Source organism: Erpetoichthys calabaricus, chromosome 18 (assembly GCF_900747795.2).
Source record: "Erpetoichthys calabaricus chromosome 18, fErpCal1.3, whole genome shotgun sequence".
Classification (NCBI taxonomy): Eukaryota; Metazoa; Chordata; class Cladistia; order Polypteriformes; family Polypteridae; genus Erpetoichthys; species Erpetoichthys calabaricus.
The window spans coordinates 43,468,285-43,480,782 of NC_041411.2; positions in this window are offsets into that span (position 1 = coordinate 43,468,285).

Sequence of the window (12,498 nt, forward strand, 5' to 3'; positions counted from 1 at the left end):
TACTGTTTGTTTTTTGGCTTATTTTTGATCGTTGATTGGGGGAAGTTTATTTGGAAGAAGTACTGCTTGTCGGGTCTAATGTCCTGAACTTTCCAGGCCACAGGTCTTGGTGGTGTAACTGCTGGTTTCGGAGAGTGAGTCGGCTGTTGCATAGTAAGCAGGAGTCAGCCAAGGATACGTCCACACAAGTGTTTCCAAATGAAAATGATCTCCATCTACATAAGTGTTTTCATATCATTTATGAAAGTGTAGTGGTTGGGATGAGCCACTCAGAATCTTGCTGTTTAGAAAATTGTGATTTATTTATTTTATTTCAGGGACCCCAGTAACAAATCCAGCCTTGACCGAAAAACAGAGACACATAATAAAATATGTAAAGATGAAAAGATAAAGAATATATCAACTAAAAGAAGAAAGCAAAAAAAAAAAAAACAGTCATTAAATAAATAACATGTACGCAAAATCCCACCCAAATTCCCCTGGCGGTGATAATGCTGAACAAAATGAAACTCAACAAAAATCCTGGGCACTACAGGTTAAATAATTAACACTTACAACATAGTCCTGTACAGCAGAAGCGGGTGATGATGCCTAGTGAAATGAATCACCCCCTGTGAACAGCCCTCTGAATGAAGTGTATGGTTTTGTCCTACCAGGTTCTAGTTGTTGCATGTAGATTTGGCGTGTTTGGGGAGTGAAGACGTATCCAACCAAGTTGAAATCACACAAACAAGCAGCACATAAATCCAGGAAGAACTGTAACCCATGGTGGTGGTGGTTGTATTTTCAATCCAGTTGATGTCAAGAGTAGAAACAAATTGATACAGATGATCCCGATTCTCTCAGCATCTCTTAGCGTTCTTCCCAGAAAATCCCTGTACCACTCTGGGGCTGCTGAGATTTGTAGGCCATTTAAGAAGTGCTACTACAAAAATATCTCCATCCACACTAAAAAGACCAAAAATGGATATGATGGAAACATTTGCCTACACTGGATAGGTGCCCGCTGCCATAGAAAATCCTGAAAGGGGTAGTAATGCTGGCGGCCAAGGGATTTATCACGAAATGTGTAGCAACTGCTAAACTATTTGCCTTTTGCATATGTATGTAGCATTGAAACAGTGAATACAGGTGAGCAACACAACAAGCGCCCTGGATAGCAACTCTTCTATGTGTGCTAAGTTGGAATATGCTTTTCTTTTATGAAGGGTGACTAATCAGAGAATGAGAAGTGGTAATGAAGCCAGATCCAATCAGGAAAGGACTACAAAAAAAGCATTTATTTTTAAAAGCTTACATTTTCATCTATCCACATTGCAATGCTGAGTTCGTTTTTTCTGAAGTATATCTCTCCAAAGTTCTAAATTGGCCCTAGTGTGTGCTTGGTGTGTGGGTGTGCTTGTGTGTGTCCTGCGGTGGGTTGGCACCCTGCCCGGGATTGGTTCCTGCCTTGTGCCCTGTGTTGGCTGGGATTGGCTCCAGCAGACCCCCGTGACCCTGTGTTCGGATTTCAGCGGGTTGGAAAATGGATGGATGGATATCTCTCCAAAGTCTTGTTGGGGTAGTGTGGACATAAAGCAAAAACTGAGACTAATGTCTGTGTTTTAAATAATGAAAATATCTTTTAAATTTGAATATAAAAGGCAGTTTTTGAAAAGATAACTAGATATGAAAGGTGCTATATAAAATTAGAAAAACACTTTGAGATGGTTACATAGCTGAAATGAGAGGAGCTATATAAGGGATAGATACAAATCACTTAATCAAGTAGGAGAAGTCCATATTAAAACACCTATGTGTCATCCTCTTTTCAAATTTGCTTGTTGATGGGCCATCACTTACATTTGCTGACAGCTCCTGAGCTAAAGGCTTGCATGCTAGCTTTCATTTGCTTCATATTCCACGCCTTGTGATTGCAGGCACTGAGTTAATACATTCCACATCATCCATTTTCCAGATAATGCTCATGGTTTCAGTTTTACACACATATGGCAAAAGTTCAGCTTCTTTAAATTATTCCCTTGACCCGAGCTCTCGTTGGTAAAATGAGTTCTTTATTAAATAACGAAATGTGAACGTGGTGCTTAGTATACACAATACAGTTGATCTAATTGTAAAACAGGTAGAATGAAAAAGGACTGCGAGGGTTATGTATGAAAAGCTACACAGATTGAAATTCAAGCGTCAAATGAGACAAATCAGGCAGCTGCACAAACATAATCATTGCATTTCCACCTGAGCGGTACATTAGCATGGACGCTCCTTACCTCTTGTACTCTCTAGAGATTTCAAAAGATCAGGCCACACAGAAATCGATAAGGTACTTGAGGATTTTGATACCAGAAAGTGGCTCTTAAACACTCAGACCTGCTCATATGCAGAAGATCCTTCCATATCTCCATCCATCTCTGGATCGTTTCTTATTATCTGAGCTACATTATACAATGCAGGGTTGTGGACATCTGAATGTCTGAAGCCTATCTTAGCACTTAAGGCTCTGAAATTGCACACAGCTTTTGCTCACAATTTGTATTCACTGCAGGACAGCCACAGGTGGGTCCAGCTTAGAATTTCCAATGAGGCACATGTGGGGTCTCCGGATGAAATTCATGCAATACAAAGGAAGGCAATACAGAAGGCACTCCAGCCTCAGTTCAGCCTTTGGCCCTAGTGCTGGGACGTTACAAACACACACATATATGTGAACTGGGGATGTTAAGGGGACATTCTGAATTCTATATCCAGAGCACAACTACACCAGCATAAGTTTTGGGTTCAAGAGACTCTCCCTATTTTCTTGATTTACCTTCACATAGGCTTCTCTTTTACAAAAAGCCTAACATGATAATCAACACCATTTCCCCCTCATTTCTCTTCTACAGTCGGGTTTTGTCCACTACAGTCCCGGCTTAGGAAGAGAGGCTTCCTTAAAGGTCGACCTTCTGATATGTCATAATTACACTCAGAGGCACCTCCAGGTCAAATGAATCATGATAGGGCTGCCACACCCAAAGAGGTTCCTCCAGTGGACATGGTGGACCACAAAAGAACTTCCCATTTGAACAACAGTTCCCATGTAGTCTTGTGGAGCCCAATCCAGAGGACCACAGGAGGGTTCAAAGTAACAGCTGGTGCTTTCTCTCCATTGCCTTGAGACAGTGCATGCTAGTAGATCCCCAAGAACTTCTTGATGAGGTGTTTAGCAGTGGAGAAGCCTTTTCCTAAGCACTTCTATGTTGCAGGTAAGTGGTCTCTATCTACCCTCCTTCTCCACACTCTGCACGTTTCTCTTTTATGGCCGACTTCTCTGAATGGCTTCATCCCTTCTGAAAGTCCATGGATACTTGAGAGGTGTGCAGTCTGTGGATCTTTCAATATATTTTAGCAAATATTGGAGGCAATGCAAATGTTCATTTCAGTTCACTGAATGATGTTGTGAGGAAGCATCTTGAACTATTTTGCTACTAATGCTGCCCAATGATAAATTAGTGAAGCCTAACACTTTGGAGTCTTTGCTCTTCTAATTTCATATTTACAATAACCTTCATATTTTACATATTTTTTCACCTTACGCTCTGACGCATAATGTCTAATATTTAGTACTGACTAATGAAGGTTGGGATGGTAGGGCCCCAGCAACCCTGTACTGAATTATCCAGTTAGATAATGACTGGCTGAATACATGGATAAACGAACGGAGAGTCACATTAGGGCAGACATTCCTGCTGTTCTTCTTCTTTCTATGAGTTTAATCAGCAATGTCTTTCACACTTAGCAGATGGCTGAGCCATTCTTCTTCCTATGAGCAGCCTAAGCAATGTGTTTCACGCTCAGCAGATTATGCCACTGTTCTTATTCTTCTTCCTACAAGTAGAATCAGCAATGTGCTTCATACTCAGCAGATGCAACTGCTGCTCTTCTTCTTCCTATGAGTTTAATCAGCAATGTGCTTCCTGCTAACTAGATAATGCAGCTGTTCTACTTCTTCTTTCTATGAGCTGCCTTAGCAATGTGCTTCACACTCAGCAGAAAGTGATGCTGTTCTTCTTCTTCTCACTATGTGCGACCTCAGCAATGCACTTCACGCTTATTAGATATTGCCGCTGCTGTGCTTCTTTTTCCCATGAGTTTAATCAGCAGTATGCTTCATGCTCAGCAAATGGCACAGTTGTTGTTGTTCTTCTTCCAATGAGTGGAAGCAGCAATGCGCTTCATACTCAGCAGATGTTGCCAATGCTCTTTTCCTCTCTGCCACGTCAATCTCTCGAGCAGTTTTTCTATAAGAAAGACGCAAACCCTGAATACTTGTCACCAGGCACACTTTTGGCTTAACCAGCATGTTTCACAGCATAAGCTTTGAATTAAGACCAAGATTAAGGATCAAGCCCCAGAGGTTCACGAGTAATCACATGACAGACTGACACAACACTTAGCAATTTGCATATCTAGGTAAAGTATACTTGTATGTGTATACTGTAAGTTTTGTCCTGGTACCCCCAACTGTCCTCTCATATGACATAGGAGTTTGGGGTCTATAAATTTGCTCAATTTGTCTGTGAACGTGAGTGTCCTCTGAAAAGACTTGTTTCCATCCCAGCCTTCTTTCATGCATTATAAACAGTATCAGCAAACGAATATGCATTAATGTGTTTTGCCACTGGCATTATACAAAAGAAAGTCACTGTCTCATCTATGGCTTATTTCACCAAAATTTCTCCATGCATATGCAGGCTCCACACAGACAGACTGACAATTGAATTCAAGTCCTGGAGCTGAAAAGCAGCAGCACTAATGATTATGTTACCATTTTATCTTCTGCTTGCAGGAAACGGCTGGAACTTTCAGCTGAAGCTGGGCATTGTATTCAGTGAACACCTACAGTTTTTGATTTTCCATTAGAAGCCAGCAGGACAGTGACCTCTACAGCAAGAGGTGTCAACTGTCCGGGAGTTCTGGGGTGATTGTGGTCAAGGAAAGTCCAAGAAATTGCGATACACTCAAGTAGGTCAGGAGCACACTGACCAGCCAGTCTCCTACATCCTATTTGTCCCCTCTTAGCACTTATTCCAAATTGATCTCATGTCAAGAGAAAACATATGGGTCTGATGGAACATGCTGGCCAGATTATACATCAAGTGTGCAACAGTGACAGGGCTTTTATGACAGAGCCTCCCAATTAGCCTAAAAAAGACACTTGGAGACAGCAGCATAAAGCAAGACTTCCTGTCAGCCTGTGCCACGTTTGTTTGCTGTGCTTGAGGTTTACGGATGAATCAGATACAATATCTCACAGATGGGCCTTATCTAATTTGGCAAGGTCTCAGTTGGCAAATGCGGGGTCTAATGTGTAATGTTATTAGAGTGTTGTTACCTTTAGAATAGAAGAAAACATTCTGTGTTAATGCGATACATAAATAAAATACATATCTCTATACGCGCCCCGGCTCCTTGTGACCCTGACTTGTACAGCAGGCTTCAGTAAGTGATCTCTGTCATATAGCGCCTTTCATATCTATCTATCTATCTATCTATCTATCTATCTATCTATCTATCTATCTATCTATCTATCTATCTATCTATCTATCTATCTATTATCTATCTATTATTTAATGTCTTTCTATCTATCTATCTATCTATCTATCTATCTATCTATCTATCTATCTATCTATCTATCTATCTATTATATACTGTCTTTCTATCTATCTATCTATCTATCTATCTATCTATCTATCTATCTATCTATCTATCTATCTATCTATCTATCTATCTATCTATCTATCTATCTATCTATCATATAGTGCCTTTTATATATATCTCTTATATAGCACCTTTCATAACTATATATTGTGATTGAAACCGGGGTGTCAGCAAGCCCCAAATGCCTAAAAACAAACACAGAGTGAGTCCCGGGTTCAAATAAAAGTTAGTTTATTCACTTTAACTCTTTCCACCAGTAACAAAAGGAAAAAAAACAGGTTTTCTTTTTCTGAAATTCACACCACTATAATTTTCTCACCACCACACTGCCCTCCTCCTTCAGTCAAGTGTTGCCTCTCTACCTCCCAGCTCCGACTCACCTGGATAAGGGAGTGTGGTCCCTTTTATCACAGACGGAGTACTTCCAGTGCCATGGTGATTGCACTTCCGGGTCACACGGAAGTCCATTACAACAGGGAGCTTGTCTCCCTGCAGTACCCTCTCGCGGCACCCAGTGACCCCAGCAGGGCTGCCCTGATGGACTACATTTTCCAGCATGCCCTGCTGGCTTCCCACTGGGCATGTATATCCAGGGCTGCTGCCATCTAGTGCGCTGGGGTAGAAAAAAATCCCCCAGAAGCATCTTTTCTTTTCAGTGGGCTGTCCATCCATCTCTTCCGGTCCTTTCTTCTGGGTCTGATCTTTTCTTCTTTCTGGCCAGGATGCCCATCTGCCTGTTAGGTAAGTAACCATCATGTCTTCTGGCTGGGATGCCTGTGCAGCCCATGTGGCATCTATCTATCTATCTATCTATCTATCTATCTATCTATCTATCTATCTATCTATCTATCTATCTATCTATCTATCTATCTATCTATCTATCTATGTCAAATAATGCCTTTATCTATCTATCTATCTATCTATCTATCTATCTATCTATCTATCTATCTATCTATCTATCTATCTATCTATCTATCTATCTATCTATCTATCTATCTATCTATCTATGTCAAATAATGCCTTTATCTATCTATCTATCTATCTATCTATCTATCTATCTATCTATCTATCTATCTATCTATCTATCTATCTATCTATCTATCTATCTATGTCAAATAATGCCTTTATCTATCTATCTATCTATCTATCTATCTATCTATCTATCTATCTATCTATCTATCTATCTATCTATCTATCTATCTATCTATCTATTTTGTAATGAGGACAAAATTGAACGCAGAGTGATTCTTCTCATATTTCTGAGTTTTGCAGATATGATGTAAAGTGATGAAGGCTCTAGAAATGATGGTTGTGATTAGCCTAAGAGCAGAGTGCTTTGAAACTTTCATCTTTCAGTTTTATTTATGCACCATGAGGCCACAGGACCAGGTGCACATTCTTTCACTTCCTTTGAAAGTGATGAGGCAAAGTCTTATGTTCTTAAAGAGTGTTTTATCTGTAAAACTCGAGGGGAACACGTGCCACTCTATGGGGTGCCTTTCCATCAGCTGAAGTGCACTGCTGATCCTTTTGCAGTTGTCCATGTTAAACAACATGTCTATTTAAGAAGGTCAATGAGGAGCGATGTTTTTTATTGGCTGCTTGAAGGATTTGTTTGCCAGAAGGAGGGTAAGCAGAAGATCACCTGTCTCATGATGTCCATTTTCTACCTTGACTTTTCCAATGGTGTCAACCATGTGGAGTAGTGGATAAGACAATGGACTTGCTGGTTTAAATTCTAGTGTGCAGCTTTCAGCAAATCTCTTCTGCAAAGAACTATGCAGAATGTGCTGCATTTGTAGCAGTGTTCACCGTAAAAAGGTGTTATATAAAATACAGTTTCACACTTATTCAGTTATTGGTAGACCCATTATTTCCATCCATCCATTTTTTTTTTTTACTTTCAAAATGCTGTGAAAGACTATTATGAAACTCTGTTAATATATATATATATATATATATATATATATATATATATATATATATATATATATATATATATATATATATCTATATAAATTAAAGATATAAATTAAAGTGAAGAAACCCCGACTCTGCCTTTGCGTCCACATGTTAAGTTATTGAGGTGAATTTCCAACTGGTTTCAGTGTTTTTTTTTGTACAAGACCGCCATCTGCTGGAGGATGGTGACATTGCTTCTCCTGCACTTAATGCAGGCGTATGTCCTTCTCTTCAGTGTCAGTGTCTGCTTATCCATTTAATCAGATTCATCATAATCAGCTTTTCTCTTAATGTTTCTGCACAGTTTTTTATATTACACTACTAATTGTTAGGAACCTATTAAAATATATATTTGATTTTTTTTATGTTGAATCTGTTGTTCCTGGCACGGTTGATAAATTTTACCATTACTGCAGGTTTGAATTTTTCCAGAGGGTGATGTGTGTCATGTACGACTTTAGATGACGGCAGTCCACTCAGTAAGAATTCTGCTGGTGTTGTGAATATGCCTCCTCACTAGACTCTGTCCTTCAGTCCCGTGGTTTATCATATCAGTTATTGAGGCGCATGTGAACGCGCTAACTAATATCACTAGCCGGACATGGGAACACCATCTCCAGCTCAGAATGCAAAGGCAGACCAGCCCTTCTGTTCAGCAGCCCATCTCTGTTCAGCTTGGCTCACTACAGCGAACACCTGCCAAGTTGGTACACAGTCTTAGGGTGGTGATCAATGACCAGCTATCCTTCAAGGATCATGTTGTCATGGTCTCTTGATCTTGTCAATTCATTCTGTACAACATCCACAAGATCAGACCATATCTGACATAGTGTGCCACACACCCCTAATCCAGGCTTTGGTCTTTTCATGTCTGGACTGCTGTGAATCTCTGCTGGCAAGAGCACCGGCATGTGTCACCAAGCCACTGCAGATGACTGAAAATGCAGCAGCATGCCTGGTGTTCGATCGGCTGAGGTGGTCACATGTCACTACTTTTTTTCAGATCACTACATTGGCTCTCTGTAGTGGCGAGAATTAAGTTCAAATCCTTGATGCTTGACTACAGGGTAGTCAACAGGTCAGCACCTAAATATATGGAGACACTTATGGGCTTCTTCTCATCCACTCAGGTCTGCCCTTGAGCAACGCCTAGTGATGCTTCCTCTCCATTGGAACAAGCTGCCCATCTCCATTGGGCATTCTGAGTCCCTCACTGTGTTTAAGAAACTCCTGAGGACTCTCTGCTTTGGTGAATTTTTAATTGATAGGTTTTGTAACCTAGGAATTGTAACTCACTGTTATTTTGCTCACGTGTGATTATCAGTCATTTCAGATGGCCTTGCCACCATGCGGGAACACCTTTGGATGTGGAGTCCCATTCCTCTTGATGATTTTCAGTTTTAACTATTAATGCATCTCTACAACATGTGCTTAAAGGTGGCCATGCAGATTAGAACACTGCTCCATGATGGCACTGTGGATGTTCTTTCCAAGATGTGCTGAGATGTTCCGATTAAAGAAAGGAAATCACGTCATTCTCATTCTTATTTACTGAAACTGCCTTTCCTGGTGAGGGTCATGGTGGCCAATCAGGTGAGCTCAGATGTCTCTGTCCCCAGTTAAAGATTCCAGGGATTCCTGAGGAATTTCCAGGTGTTCCAATCAAGTGAGAGATACAATTCCTCCAGTGTGTCCATGGTCTGACGTGGGGTCTTCACACAGTGGGACATACCCATAGTAGCTCTAGGGTTAGCCGCCTGAGGGACATTCTTACGACATGCCCAGAACACCTGAACTGGCTCCACTCAATCCAGAGGAGAAGTGATTCTATACTGAGGCTGAGCTTCTCACTCTGTCATGGAGTTTCAGCCCAGCCATCCCATGTAGAAATCTTATTTCCACCCACTTGTACATGTGATCTTAATTCTTTGGGCTACTAACCACAGCTAATGACTATAGGTGGTGACAAAGGTGCAGACTGGTAAACCAAGAGCTTTGTCTTTGGACTCAGCACCCACTTTACCATCACAGATTGGCACAGCACCCACAGAACAACAAGCGTTACTCCAATCTGCTTATCGATCTCACATTCCCATTTTTCATCATTCTTGACCAAGACAAGATATTAAGATACTTGAATTTCTACACTAAGAACAGCTGTTCTCCGCTCACTAGGAGGGGCCAAGCCCTTCTTGACCAAAAGAGAACTATGACCTCAGACCCACAACTCAGCTACTTCACCTTCAGTAGTCAGATGAATAAAAAAGGACAACATCATCTGCATGAAGTAGCGGTGCAACCCCTAGCCTCCCCAACTGGATACCTTCACATCCTCTGCTGCTCACTGATATCCTGTCCATGAAGACCACAAACACCAGTGGTGTCAAGACACAGCCTTGAGGGAGTCCGACATCCACCGTGAATTTTGTCGACTTAATGGCCAGTACTTGGACCCAACTCTCACTGCAATCATTTATTGAATGGTGGAGCCAATAATACAGGAAGAATAATGTGGATTCTGTCCTGGCTGTGAAATAGTACACCCTGGCACAGTAACTGGAGGGTGCATGGAAGGGTGATAACCCAGTCTGTAGATTTTGAAAAAAAAAAAACCACATACATGTGCCCTTCATGTGTGTTATGGAAGGTTCTGCAGAAAAGGAAAATAAAAGGTCATAATTCAAAGATATCTGAGGAAAATACATCTTTTGTGACCAGTTTCTAAGGGAAACTCCAAATCTTATAGATCTAGACTACAGGCCACCCAGATCTTGCCTACTTACTGTGTCAGCAGCTCACCAAGTGTATGTTGTCACATACGTGCGATTAGGAGGCAGTCAAAAAGCCTAAAGGTGAGTGAAACATCACGAGATGAAGGGTTGTCACGTGGTACTTACCGGAATCTCTTCTCTTCACAAAAAAAAACGAGGAAAAATAATTTCCAACATTTCCAGGTTCCAAAATGGCTGCCAAGACGTCACTTCCGATGCTTCCAAAAGACATCACTTCCGGTTTCATCAAACGATGTTGTTTCCGCTTCCTGTTGCAACGTCACCTCCTGCCAACCATTTCCTGTTCCCACAATTCAAAACTGTATAAAAACGCCATTTTGTCAGATAAACATTGTCAAATGTTACCTTTTTGGTTTTCTTTGATCATTTATTTTGCTACTTTGTCCGCAGGACAATATATGGGGACGGTCCCCAACACTTTGTTTTTGTGAACGTTTCGTTCTTTATTTAAAGACTTTCCACAATGTCCATGTCTTTAGAAGCTAATTGCTGCTGGACACTGTCACCGATGAAGCCATTTCTGTCTCCCATGATGAATTCCCATTTGAAGACCTGGTGAAGTAATTAAAATTCCACAGGAAGACCCTGAGTAGAGCAAAGGATTGAAATCGCATCAGGGATAGAAGATAAGCAATCATGTTACCTACAACAGCACTGAGCTTATCACAGGTTATCAGTTTCCTCCTCACGCACACCAGAGAATAGAGATGAGGCTCGAGAGTCTTTTGTTTGTCACTTATATTATGTTATGCGGTAACATGTTCTCCGCAGTCGGGAAAAAAAAACTGGACGAGGCGGCAGAAGTCAGTCAGGCAAAGTTCTTTGGCTCTCATCTTCTTAAGTGCCTGCTTCAAAGGCCTGCAAATAGGTTTCTCGTCACGGCTCCGTACTGATCCCCCGTTCTTCTCGAAAAGGGGGCATATTCAGGTGAAGGTTCAAGTCGCTTTCTTGATTCACTTTACAATTTCTGAAAACAGTGATGAAGATTACATTCCCACTTTTGATTACCTCATCACACTGAAAAGATGAATGTCCTTTAGTCCTCCCTAGTAGCTCGTTCCAGGGGTTGTCAGCCTGGCGTTTTGTCAGTTTCATTGGCGGCGTTCTCTGTCTTCCAATTCACCCCTTTGCATTACAACATGGGAGTTTGATTTTTCCATCTTTGAACTGACAGCTGCTATAAGATGATGGCAGACTAACACCAGAAACTGAAATGGTGGCTTCAGCCCACAGCCTCCAGTATGAGTGGGCTACCTCTTCTCGATTAACTTCAGATTAAAGTCTGGCACAAACACATCGCTGCCTCCTTCTCTCATTTGTTATCTTAGAGAGCACAATGAAATACATCTTTATCCCATCAGTCCCAGAGGCTATGATACTCTAGGAAAAAACAGACGGCAAGAAAACAAAGGAGCAGAATTTAGATTATTTATTTATTTATTTAATCGATTGATTTTTTTTTTGTTTTGTTCTTTTCATATATATATACCATAGATAGATAGATAGATATATAGATAGAAAAGACACTAAATGATAGATAGATAGATAGATAGATAGATAGATAGATAGATAGATAGATAGATAGATAGATAGATAGATAGATAGATAGATAGATAATTTAATTAAATAGCAAAAATTACAAAAACATTCATATAAGCAGTTAACATACATTCATATATTTGTTTTGGAAAGAAAAATACATTTCCAATATTATTTTTTAATTGAATTTCAAAACCCATCCATCCCACCTCTTATCACACACATATATTATCATGTATATATCCAGTCAGTCAGTCATTACCCAACCCGCTATATCCTAACTACAGGCTCACAGAGGTCTGCTGGAGCCAACCCCAGCCAACACAAGGCACAAGGCAGGAACAAAACCCAGGCAGGGTGCCAGCCCTCCACAGCATATACATCCATCAAATGCAAAATTTTTATCCCTAAGTGTCCATATTCAACAGAGTAAGAGAGGCACCTTCAGATTGTTGAAGCATCAACAAGGTGAACAGTGCAGAATGGCACAACATTTTCCCAAGATCAA